This window comes from Pseudopipra pipra, chromosome 1 (genome assembly GCF_036250125.1).
Source record: "Pseudopipra pipra isolate bDixPip1 chromosome 1, bDixPip1.hap1, whole genome shotgun sequence".
In the NCBI taxonomy this organism is placed as follows: Eukaryota; Metazoa; Chordata; class Aves; order Passeriformes; family Pipridae; genus Pseudopipra; species Pseudopipra pipra.
This window is the reverse complement of record NC_087549.1, coordinates 30,846,084-30,858,583: the sequence shown is the minus strand read 5'-3', so window position 1 is coordinate 30,858,583 and position 12,500 is coordinate 30,846,084. Positions and strand designations below refer to the sequence as shown.

The 12,500-nt window shown below is 37.7% G+C and overlaps 1 protein-coding gene across 6 annotated transcripts in view; it reads left to right on the top strand.

Annotated features, from left to right (window-relative positions):
• The window catches only part of ZFHX4 (zinc finger homeobox 4), a 154,908-nt gene that overhangs the window by 10,608 nt on the left and 131,800 nt on the right, over positions 1-12,500 (top strand). The window contains exon 1 of one of the 6 annotated variants that reach the window (XM_064650336.1): positions 1,965-2,095. The exons of the other annotated variants lie outside the window; for them this stretch is intronic. The gene's annotated coding sequence lies outside the window, so the exon portion shown is untranslated. Of the gene's footprint in view, positions 1-1,964; positions 2,096-12,500 lie in introns of those variants that run through there. 6 annotated transcript variants of the gene reach the window in all.

Genomic DNA, 12,500 nt, shown 5'->3' with positions numbered 1-12,500 from the left:
TGATTTTATCACATAATCTCGGGAAGGCCCTACTGTCTATCATTTAGTGTTGTTTTATAGTCTTAGACCATCTGGACCAAGTTCCGCACAGCTGCATGAATTTCATATGTGATAGAACATTTTTTCCATTCAGTGTGAAATGTTCCTTCCTAAAAACGTACACCAGACTCGCTTAATTTAGTCTGCTAAAAGAAATGCACATGAAAAAGGACAAAAGGCTCTTTAATCTCTGCAAGCTGTTTGTTTTTCTTCAAGATTCCTGTCTGTTTGGGTTTGAAAAGTCATGTTTATTGAGCAGATGATTCTGAGGTGTGACATTAAGATAATATATGATTTTGTGCTAGTTTCTGCTCTCCTAGTTAATTTGCAGATCTACTTTTTATGCCTGTCAAAACACAGTTAATCTATTCTTATTTACAATTAATCTCGATAAAATTAATCTTAACTATGCCTTAGTCAGTAGCTTAAAATATCTAATTATATTCAATTAACTGCTGTCATAGTAATTAACACTGCTTAATTGCCTCTGCGTATATTTATGTAAAGCTCATTAGTTACTGCTTGCTCTTTTTTCCTTTTCTCATTCCCATTTTTGTGGATCTGAGAGCACAGATGTAAAAAGCAGTCTAGTTTTTGACTATTCAGTTCTTGAAAACCCTGTGACAATGGCAATACATGTGTTTGTAACCTGTTATGTGGGTAAATATTTGTGTTTTCATATGCAAAAAGGCGACCAGAGCTGGGTCTCTAAAGAACTTCCAATCCAGCTCCCCCCCCCTTGTCCCCCCCACTCCCCCGTCTTTCTCCTACCCCACCACATACAAAAATGTTTTCTAGCCTGTTGATAGAAATATGAGAAGCCAGGTTAAGCTTTGTGTTTATAAATGAAGAGCTTTTCTGCATCTGCCTTAGGGCTGTACCCAGAAGGCAGAGCCTTGCTGCTCCAAATTCATTCAAAGGGTTAAAGACTTGGACAAGGTTCAAACTGAGAAGCGCCCAGGGAAAGTGCATGTGAATATGTACAAGTTTCATGTAATTAGTGCTTAATTATATTAACATATGCAAATTGTCAACTTAGGAGCTTGTTGAGCTGGCAAAGATCAGCCAGGCACAATTGCTGTATTGTTCTGAAACAATAATGGATTTCAAGTTGGATTGTGAAAACACATAACTAGCTATCTAATTTAACTCATACCATGGTGAAATTTCATTAGTCTCCATGGAGACTGGTTTAATTGTGCTGACTAATGTTCTGGGCTGCAGAATGTCCTAAAAAGAAAGCGTTGTTTGCCTAATCCACCTTACAATGACACTTGTTTGTACATGTTTCCCTTGTGTGAGAATTTGCATATGCAAATAAATAGTTTCTCTGCCCCATTTGTCATGGCTGTTCATTACCCATGAAGAGGACATTGTTACTAGGCTGTTACTGAGTCTCCCAAGACAGGATAGTGTCAACCAGTCCAGCCACATTCTTTCATAATTTGTTTCTGATTAATAGACCAGAGTGAGGCTCATTCTATTCAGGCCTCTGCAAAGGGAAGGTCAGTTCTGTCACTGAAAAGAGTTTCCGCAGCAACTGAAGTTTTTTTCTCTCCCTCCCCCTCCCCCTCTTGCTTTGGCTAAAATAATCATATTTAAAATAATATATTCTTGCTCTAAGGAATACCGCCACTAATAATCTCTAGTTTCCTAAAGCAAAAGATAGGAAAATAAAGGAGATTCTGGTATTGGAATATTAATCCTGTTTTTGACAGAAAGGTAAACTGATATAATTGCTTTTCAGTCGAAGGAATGGGGGTTTATACAAGTGTGAAAGCATCGGAAAAGGATTAGCATTTTTTTGCATAATGAAAAGCTCTGTTGAATAGGGCACTGAATGGTTGACTGAATGACTGAGATGAAAGGAAGATGAAAATGCAGGCTCCTCTTTCTTTTTGCCTATGTTCAGCTCTCCCTAAAGTTATGTTTGTCCAAGACTTGAGAAAACAAGCAGAAGCTCAGATTTTAGCAACTTGCTAAGATGCCCCGTGTTTACAACATCATGTGAAGTAACACGTACAAGAACAGTGCAGTGAAAGGACGAGAAACACAGGTTTGTATGGAGGGGAGCTCCAGGAACATGACAGGCAAACCAAATATTGACTATTGGGTATCGAGGATTCCCAACACTTTGCTTGGGGGAAAGAAAGAGGGAGGAGGGGGGCCGGCAGAGAGGGAAAGAGCTGCTTTAAAAGTTGCCAATGGAAATTATGCATCAACACATAATAATCTAATAAAAGTTTGGTATTCAAGGAAGCGGGGTTTAGTCAATATCTGTTTTAATTATTAAACTGTTTCTCTTTTGGAAAAAATTATGAATTCTGACTCAGTGCTAAGTGTTTAAGTGGTATAGGAGCCTTGCTGGGGAAAAAATTACTCTGTTCGTTTGCTTTTGAAAGCAGAGAAAGCTTACCGAAATAGCAATTGATACGTGCGCGTAAGGAGCGGGGTTTTCAGCGTGACTGCATCAGCGTTGTTTAAAACATTTGAATTCTGGTAGATTCAGGTGGCAAGAAAGGCCTTGGCCTCCTTCTGCAATCAGTGCTGGCCCCCTCTGCCTCCAGCGGGCTCAGGATCAGGCCCCCAGCCAGGGCTGCAACTGGTTAGCTGTTGACAATGTGATCAGTGCTTCTAATTATGTTCTCTCAACAGTAATTAGGGCAGTTAAAATACCATAAGTGTTGAGCCACTTTTGAAAGTGGGAAGTGGTTCCTTTGTACGTATGTAAATCAAATGCAGTGTGAATAATTATTTGTATGTGTGCATATTAAATAGGATCTCTTTTTTTTTCAGGTCAACATAATTACTGATTTAGAGCTACTGTGGAAAACTGTTGGTAGTTAGACTGTATATTAACTTGTTTCAGGTATTTTTTTCAGTTTGCAGAGCATTTATTTGTAAATGCTTGTTAGTTCAGTATTGAGCTTAATCTGATAAAATTTAAACAGTTGGAGATGCCTCTAAGAAATTAGGATTACTTATGGATAAATGAAGTAAAACTGTAAATGTAGAAGGTTCTTGGGAAGAATAAAGTCACAAAAATTCTCTCTTTTCAGGCAAAGATAGAGACCTCCTGGGGGTTTTAGTATGTTTTGCTGCTAACTTTATGAAATTCCTTAAAACTTCTTTTAAAGGAATAGGCTTAGGGTATACTCTGTCATTCTGTGAGGATCTTATTAGTGTATTTCCATAAGAAAAATGTGTTAATTTAAAAAATAAATTAATTTATATTTTAAAATATTGTTAACCAAGCACCATGTGTTGTCTCTGGCAAAGTTCCAGCCACTGTAGAACTGGATAACACATGGGTTAATAATAACTTATGTGATGTCTGCATTCTTACTGAATGGGCAGAAACCCAGAAGGCTGAGATACGGGAATTCAAGATTGTAAAGAATAAGATATAACACAAAATATGTTTATCTTAACAGATGCACAGATAGGAGAAACTAAGACACATATGAGTTGCTTTGATCTAGTAGGTAAAACAAACCTAGTAGATTCTTTTTGGTTCTTGTTGAGATTTGTTGTTTTTGAAAGGGTAATAAACAATTTATTGATAGTGGTATTCAGCAGACCTGTAGAGATAAACTGGTTTCGCATAAATAAAAGCAGGAGGTTTAGTCTTTAATACGTGTCACTCTTCCTTTTTTTAATAGTCACTGTATAGCAGTTTTATACTAGTATTTTCATTATTACTGCAGCTTTCGCCATGTTCCAAACTAACCAGAAAAGTTTGTACCAGACTGAAACATGGCAGGCTTGTTGAGGAATTACTTTTTCTGCTTAAACAAAATATTCTGAGGAATGGTTTATCTAAGTTATATGATCAAAATAAAAGTTTGCCATACCAAAACATTCTGTTTTATGTTCACATTACTCAGAATGAGCTTTCAATTTAAAAAAAAAAAAATAAAGGAGAGAGCAAGAGATATATTTAGACTGTAATTTGTCCAAATTATATTTTATTTGCCTTTGGTATTTTTGAGAACATTTTTAAAGACACTGAGAAACTGGGATCTCTTTACAGACAAATCTGGCATACTTTTTGTACTTACTGTGATCTGATCAGTTGTCCCAGCTCCTAAGAAGGTGTTATAGTCCTTCAGGTCAATAGTTCACAAACTAAAGGCTGTATGTACATGATAGACCATGGTGACTCTGAAAACAAACATTTACCATGTAGAGTGCAGCAGTGTCTGCAAAACAAGTGATGCACACACTAGATATACATTTAAAACTGTATTTAAATAGATAAACATTCTGTTTCTGCAACAGAGAATCCTTACAAAATGCCTGAGTTATGTGCCTAGGACACATAAAACCAAAAGAACCAGATTCTTGCCATTCACCTCAAACTAAATCAACAATAACTGCTCTGAAATTAAAGGAGCAATATGGGTGTAAAACTGGCAAGACTGGCAGTTTTGATATCAGTAGATAAAGAATCAGACACGTAGTTACCAGTTGACAATAATCTTATAAAATCAAATTAAAAAGGTTTCATCTCCTCTTTTTATACTACAATTTCCATTTTTTAAGATGATATGCTTAGTGCAGAAGGCACCAGAGGGTCTGTAAGAGGTTTTCCAGAGAGGCTGGAGCGGGGGGTCAATTCCCTTCCTTTTACCAGGTAACAGCAGAGCTGAGGATCTGTGAGAGGCTGAAGCTGCTGAAGGCTTGCTCCTCCCTGTTTTGACACTGAGGCTGCCTTATAAATTCACCTAATCTGAGATGACAAGGCACCTGTCACCGGTAGTGCTCCAGTGTTTGGGGCACTGATGGAAGCCTGGAGTAATCCCAGTTATTTCCACACTTGTTCCAGAAGATGGTAGTGTAACAGATAAGAATAATCTCTTTTTCATAGCAAAAACATTACTTCCTTCTTTCCCTTCATTTGTTGGGGAGGTTCGCTTGATTTTTGGTATTCAGAGGGCCAGAGCTTTCATAAGAAGGGAGGAAGGAAAAGTATCCTTGGATTTGCCAGGTGTTACATTACAGTTTCCAATGCAGGTGGTTTTTCTGCGTGAGAAACTATGACTGTCCACCTTCAAATATGCTTCTCCTTGTTTACTACCTAACATTTTACATGCCTTCCCCACTCCAGAAAACAGGGTTCTGAGTGAAAAGTGGTTCCTAAACAGGGAATTTAGTCCTGTGGGGTTTACTCAGGTCCTTTTCTATTTTTTTTAATTGAAATATGGTTATTGATTTTGTTTACAGCACCAAGGGTTTAAACTAAAGAAAATGTAGCATTTCTAAAATAAATTATTTAGCTGTATGGCATATGTCACCCCTCAATTCCTCAGTTCCTTTGAGTTTTATGAACCAGTCACCAAAAAAATCGTTTTCTTTGCCATTGCAGTGCAGCCATCTCTGGAGTGGGAAGTGACATCCCATGCACACAAACCCATGAACCACTGCTGCAGCACAGCAATGTGCTTTGGGACTTTTTCCAGCAGTAACAAATGATTTCTGTAGGGAGGGAAAACATGATTTCTCACTGGGTCATCAGCTGGTGCACGGGGACAGACATTTTAATTCCAGTATCACTGGGGTTTTAAGTCCCAACTGGTCTGGCCTGTGAGTTTTTCTCCTGCTTGATGGGTGATTTCTCCAGTATTGTGGCAGTTTCCAGTTTTGACTGAGGGCCTCTTCCAAAGTCCAGTGCTGCACCTCATCTATTTCCCCAGGTTTGGATCAGGCCCTTGCAAAGAAGAGTGTCATCTACTGAGGCACCTGCTGCAATTCCAGCAGTGGCAGGTCAGCGCTGCCAGGCAGCTGCCCCCTGGCCCCGAGGGGAGCGCTTGCTGGAATCACAGCTTTTTCCCGAGTGGGTGGAAAGGCAACAAGAGACAATGGAGTAAAAAAATGTTAATATTTAAATATAGCAGAAACTGCGATCTTGACAATAACTCAGCTACTACAGAGTCAATTCAGCCATCTGGAGATGGTGACATGTCAAAAAGGGGGGGGGGGGGCGGGGCACAGAGGAGGGGTTGTGGCAGGGGGAGAGACCTTAAAAATGAAGGATTTCATTCCATGTTGAAATCTATTCTCCATACAGGCTGCTGCTTTAATACTGAACAGCATAGGTCTCTGAATGGTTTTGTCCATCAAAGACATACATACTGAAACACCTAATGTCTTCCCACAACTGGATTCTAATGGTCATGAACCAGATTTTTTTGGCCCAGCACAGAGTTTACTGTTGAAATCAGTTTGTTTTTCAATGTTATCATTATTTAAATATAGATTTTGAGGCTGTTTGAATTTTTAAAATACATTCAATGGTAATGATTTATAAATGTTCCTGATTTCAGCTGTAGCTGTACAGAAGAGTTGAATCTACTTTCAGCATATTTTTTACATGATTTTAATAATTGGAGGCAAATATATTACATATCTTTTAAGTTCATTTAAAAATCTGTGCAATTTAAACAAACACTGAATTGTGTAATGGTTTGTCTGGGAATTACTTAGGCTGCAGAGCGTAATAATATTTTATTAGCTGTCATTTGTTTTCAAGGAAGAAAATGGTGATTTTTATGTTGCATGTTACATGAAAACTTGGCATTGAAACAGGACAGTCCCCAAATGTGAATTTCTTAAAAAGCTGGGGCTGGAGTTGCCCAAAAGGTGAAGACTTGAGAAAAACTGGGGTAGGTAATTTCTTTCCTGAAATGAAGCAGGGTACAGATTAGGAGCCATTAAGGTTTGCCAGGAGTTGCTGGTCATAGAAGCCTGTTTAAGTGCTCACTGTCAACAAGGAAATCATGGGCAGCACTTAAAGTGGCTCACCTCTGATTTATTCATAAACCTCACACGAGCACTTGGCTTTGTTCTTGCTCTGGTAAGGGGGAACTGATGCCAATAAGAACAGGAATAAAGAGCTTCTTGCATGGTCCAAAAGTGAATAGCACTTTATCTCAAAGCATGACCTCCATTCCCAAGATCTGTTGTGTTACAGTTGACTCCTAGACGTGTATTCTCAGATGAATTGCTAGAATACGTTACAACAAATATATACTTTGTAAACCCTCTAGATGTAACAAGAACCGTGTAACTGGAACTTAGGTTCTAACTTGACAGAAAGGTTGTGGTATTCTTAGGAAACTGAGAGATTTCCGTTTCAGACAGTGCTTTATGTTGGTGTTTTTAATGTGAGTCAGAAAACAGTGTGATTATGTGGCTGTGATTCAAACAAAAATTTTATATTCTTTAAGGGATTTATTTGAGAAACATATTTTGATAAAAGCAGACACACAGAAATGTGAAATGATTCAGAGACTAAAAAGGAAAAAAAAAAGGGTTGACTTTGTTTTTAGGCATATTTGATGGCTGCTGCTTTATTTTTGTTTCTCTAAAAAAGGCAAAGTAGTGCTCACAGTCTGCAATGGGGGAAGGGACCTTTCGAAGACGGTCAACTGCCATGTTTGCACTGGGGCAGAGGTTGAGTACAGTTACTTAAATCCCCAGAGAAACATTTAGCTAACGCTAGACTCTTTCTGATCCCGTCCGAGTCTGGTTTTCTTTCCTGCTTTTTAATGAAGTTTGTTTGTTGCTATGTTTAGGTTATGTTTTTAAACTGACTTGCATTTTCACAACAGATTTGACCAAAAGAGTCATAATGGAAGACAGTGATGAGAGTTAATGATATGTCTTTGATAAAGCAGTCCTCGTGTGCAATCTGATCACAGCCATCAGCTCATTTGTCATGGCTGAAGTGAAAATGTCAGGACCAATGAGTGTATCAGTGCTGAAGGGGGCGAAAGGGCTTTTGGAGACACTTTTGTGCTGGGAGTGGGCCATAGCTTAGATGCAGCTCTAGGGAAATACTGGGATTAGCCAACTCTGTGCACAAATCCCTAGCATAACAGAATTAGTTGGGAAAATGAGGTTTGTTAGGGAAAAAAAATCTGTAGAACTGCTCTAGGCTGCAGCCCAGGAACTATGAAAAGCAGTAAAGCATTTTATTAAAATAATTTTAGCAATGTGAATGTACACACATTCCAATGAAAATCACAATTGGTAGCCAACATATTAACAAAACCCATCTTAATGCATTTTGCATATGTACGTGGGTTTGCTTCTGGAATAAAATAAGTACGGTCTTTGCAATCTTAAAAGAAGGTTTACTGAATTTGACACTGTAGAAATTAACACAGCATTTAAATATGAACTGATGCTGATGATCTTTTTGCATGGGTTAGTTCAAATAAAATATAAGGGCAGTCTCCCTGCTGTAGATGCTTGGGGTGTAATTCATACTATAAGAACATACTGATTGCCAGACTGGGATTCTGGTATGGCTAGCCTCTTCTCTCTTTGACTAGTCTGTACAAGATGCTTTTGAAAAATAGCACTGTAGGCAGATGTAGGATAACCTATTGAATATGCCTGCCTTGGCAAGATTGCAAATGCAAATTTTTTAGACCCCTGAAAAATAAGATTTATTATCCCTTACAGTTTTTGTTTTTGTTTTTGTTTTGTTCACATTCATTACGATAACTCTGGATAATTTTGGCAGCCAATTTCCATTCTGTTTCTTAACCTTGATATATTCACTATTTCAGTGGTATCCTTCAGCATTGAATCCTACTGTCTAACCCCTTTGCCTCTCTCATCATTGGATTTTAATTTGTCACAGCTTAGCTTTCTTGGAAACCTGCTACATGTCTTCTGGAAAGCTTTGTCTTGCTTCCTGTTACATACCTAGGAAGAGCAGGGTGCTTTTCCCACTGCATTGTCCATAAAAATGCTGAATCATTAATTCTTTGAGGTGGGCATCCTACTTGCCAGATCTATTCAGCTCATGTGAACCAGGTGTTTAATCAGGTAATCCCATTACCTGCATTATGCCAGCCCAAGAGGAGTCAGTGGGCGTGAGTTATTCCATCTCCAGTGTGTGGAGAAGTTACTGAGAATTGTCCTAATACTAGATGTGTTTAGCTAATTGTCTGGCTGGCTACAACAGTTACTAATGGGTATTTATCTGTGGAAGGAATATTTACCTGTGTTCAGTGCTACAGAACTGGGGGTTTTGGCTTTACAGATGCATGCTGAGGGGATTCAGTAGACTGCCAGCACTGGGCTATGAGCGGTTTTTCTTTGTTTGATGCTGCTGCAAGTTTACCATCTTTCCTTTGGTTTTAATGGAAGGCTAAGAAGAAGATTAAGTTTGTTATCGGCCCCGTTGTAGCACTGATCTGGTAGGTGCCACCATTACACAAGGCCTTCGAAAGGGAGCAGAGTGTGTCAGCAGACAACACCAGCCCACGCTGTGCTCTGGATTATTAGCGTGTCTGCATCGCTACTGTGCAATGCACAGTGTTTGTCCATGGAAAGCTTTCACTTCCTTTCCCAAAACTTGGGCATAAGTCTGGGAGCAGGCAGAATTAGTGCACATGCTTATTGGAGGGGGTGGAGAGCAGGGGATGTGTGGCAGAGCCTTAGGCTGTGGCTCAGATACCAGGCAATTGCCTCTGGGAAGCCCAAGTTTCCTTGCAGCGGGCTTGCAGCTAGCATGTGAAACTACCTTTTATGCTCATGGGCTTCAGGCCCATGGTCCTTCTGGGCCTTCTCATGCTATGAACGTGGCCACAGGGACTAAAGATACCAGGTAACCTTGAGTTTGGCTTAGAAATGTGTAATAAAGCGGCAGCCACCACCCGTTAAATCCCAAACACTTCTCTGTTTATGCGTGTCAGTGTGAGTGGCAGCAGCAAAGTAATTTATTTAATCTAGCTAGTACTTATCTTTGTTAGAAGTCACCTGCAGATTTCTTCCATTTCATGTACTGTGAATTGTCCTTTTTCAGATAATGTGCTTGTACAGCCTTTTTTTTTTGTTTAATTCTATTGATTTACAATATTGAAGTGATATATCTGATACCTGTTTCCTGCACTTTGACTGTATGTAGTCAAAGAAGCTGATGGGATTCTTCCCTCCCTTCCACAAGACTTTAGCTGTTTTAAATGTATAATTATAATTGCATGTCATTTGATAGCTGCACTAATTGCTGCCAACCATTGTCTGTTTGCACTTAATGCTGAAACCTGATCAACATCCTGCTTTGGTTGATGTTTGGTGGTAAACTTTAATTAACTCTTATTGCATTGAAGAAGAGCTCAGTCTCTGTGCTAACTAATCATTTACCTTCATTATGTCCTGACAGCTCCACTTGTTCCTGGTACTAATAGATACACCAGTCAGTAAATAAACCTGCAAACCTTCATGCCTTGAAGTTGTTCCACATTGATATTTTGTTGCTTAAAGTATAATGGTGTAAAGATAATTATTTCAGTTAGTTTTGTATCTCTGCTTTTCCAGACACTGATCTCAAATTGCCTTTTTCATGCCAGACAATATAATTTTAATAGTAACTGTAGATTTAAGATAACATTATTCCTTCGGCATACATGCATCTTTTGAATCAATACAATTAAGCTTGTCTCCTGTTGGAATTCTTGTAATTATTTTTCTTGAAATACTTTTCCTGTAATGATATTGAAGTTAAAGTAATCAGGTTACTGGCAGATCATGTAAAATTCAACTCAAAATTGCTGGCTGCTTGATTTTAATTTGTCTGACATCAAGTTTGTTTGAAAAGGGATAATATGTGGTTAAACCAAGGAGCTTATAATTATGGTTGACATTTGTTTGTTTATAATGAAATCTAATTAAAGTTCATACATTTTAAAACACCAAAGTTAATTACTGAATTGCTCACTTCACTTATGCACAGCAGTCAAATTAACTTGCAGAACAAAAAAAAATGACAAAAGACTATGCATAATAAAAACAAAATGCCCAGTTGATCTTGGCAATACAAAACAAATTTGTGATGATAATATTCTAGAAAAAAAATGCTTTACTAATAACTAAACTGTTTAAAAAACATCCTGTATTTTCACTGAGCAGGCTGATTTTAATACAGAGTAATATTTAAATGTTTAACAAGATTTACAATACCACTGTTTCTTCTTTTCATTCCAGATGCATAAGTAGAGGAGTCTTGTAGTCTTGTAAATCTGCTCAAAACCATGATTCTTTATGTTTTGTTTTCATCAAGACTCTTTCTGAACTTGTCTGGAGTTGTAGTATCTCCCCAAGACCTGGAATGTTTGCTTGACTACCTGCTTTGTGGTAACTTTTAGAAAGATAATTGCAGCATTTTTAGCATGCAAGCAAAAAAAGTACTGTAACATTTATTTCAGTTTGTTTTGAGACAACAAAGAGGTTAGGTGAATACTGTAGAGCCATTCTGACTCCCCAGTCATTCATTATTTGCTAGTTTTGCAATCCATTCGTACTTTCCAAATATGCTGACAGAGGACTCATCTAGACTTCAGTAAAATCTCAAAGTTTGTGATAATTCACACTTTAAAAGATTATACTACTCTATTTTACATCATTAAGGTATTTTTAATATACTTACTTATGTTAATATTACATTTTGTTAAATTAGACCTGGGTTTAATGAAGCAAAAATCTACATTTCTGTAATTTTTTCTTAAAAGCTGTGAATGCAAATGATCTCTTTCATAGTATGTGGGAACAGGTGACGCATCCAGGCAGCGTTATTTTTTGTGAAGACAATTAGGATTAATTTTTAGTTGTTTCTATTTAATTTAGTTTCATGTGAGTTTAAAACAACATCTAATGTAAACTAACTTTGGTCAGCGCTAAAGAGATTAAATGGTGAAAGCTTTACAGATTGGGAGTATTGACATATGAATAAACACAGTAAATATGATTTATTAATTCCTAAAATGATTGATGCAGTGAAGTTCTTTAAAAAGGAATACGGATTCAATAGCTAAGCTTTATATTTAGCAGGATTATTAACTTGAACTTCCAATTTTAATAGGGGTTTGGGGAGTGAAAAGGGAAAGCATGGGGGCTCTTTCCATTAATGGCATGCTTGTAAAATTGAGTGTAATTTACATAACCTTTCATAGCATATATTGTGTGTGTTATAATACAGGATCTGATTGATTTGTAGATTAATATTTATTTAGTAAAAGAAAATCAAAGGGATTAAGCAGTCATCATTTTAACTCTAATCCTACTTTGCATAGATGAGACAAAGGGAAGTGATTAATGCTCTAATGTTCACTGGGTCACTATCATTCAGATGCACCTTTCTCCATACAGAAAGAAAGGCAGAAAGTTGGTGCCTCCTCCTAGTATTGGCAAACAAGAGCTTTCTAGCAATACTTTAACTGATTAGGCTATTCTTCTTCACTAATGAAGTAATCACTACAGGACCTGTGTCAGGTGGGGTAGCAGAAATATGGTATGAAAGTGAGAGTTAGAAGGATAATTACAGTTCATGTTCTTGTCTCACACCAATGTGAGTTATTAGTGTTCAGTTAGAACAAATACATGCAAACTAGGGTGGCTGGAAAAAAAAAAGAAGCCAAAATTGTTTGCAGAAGTAGCCTAAGACATAG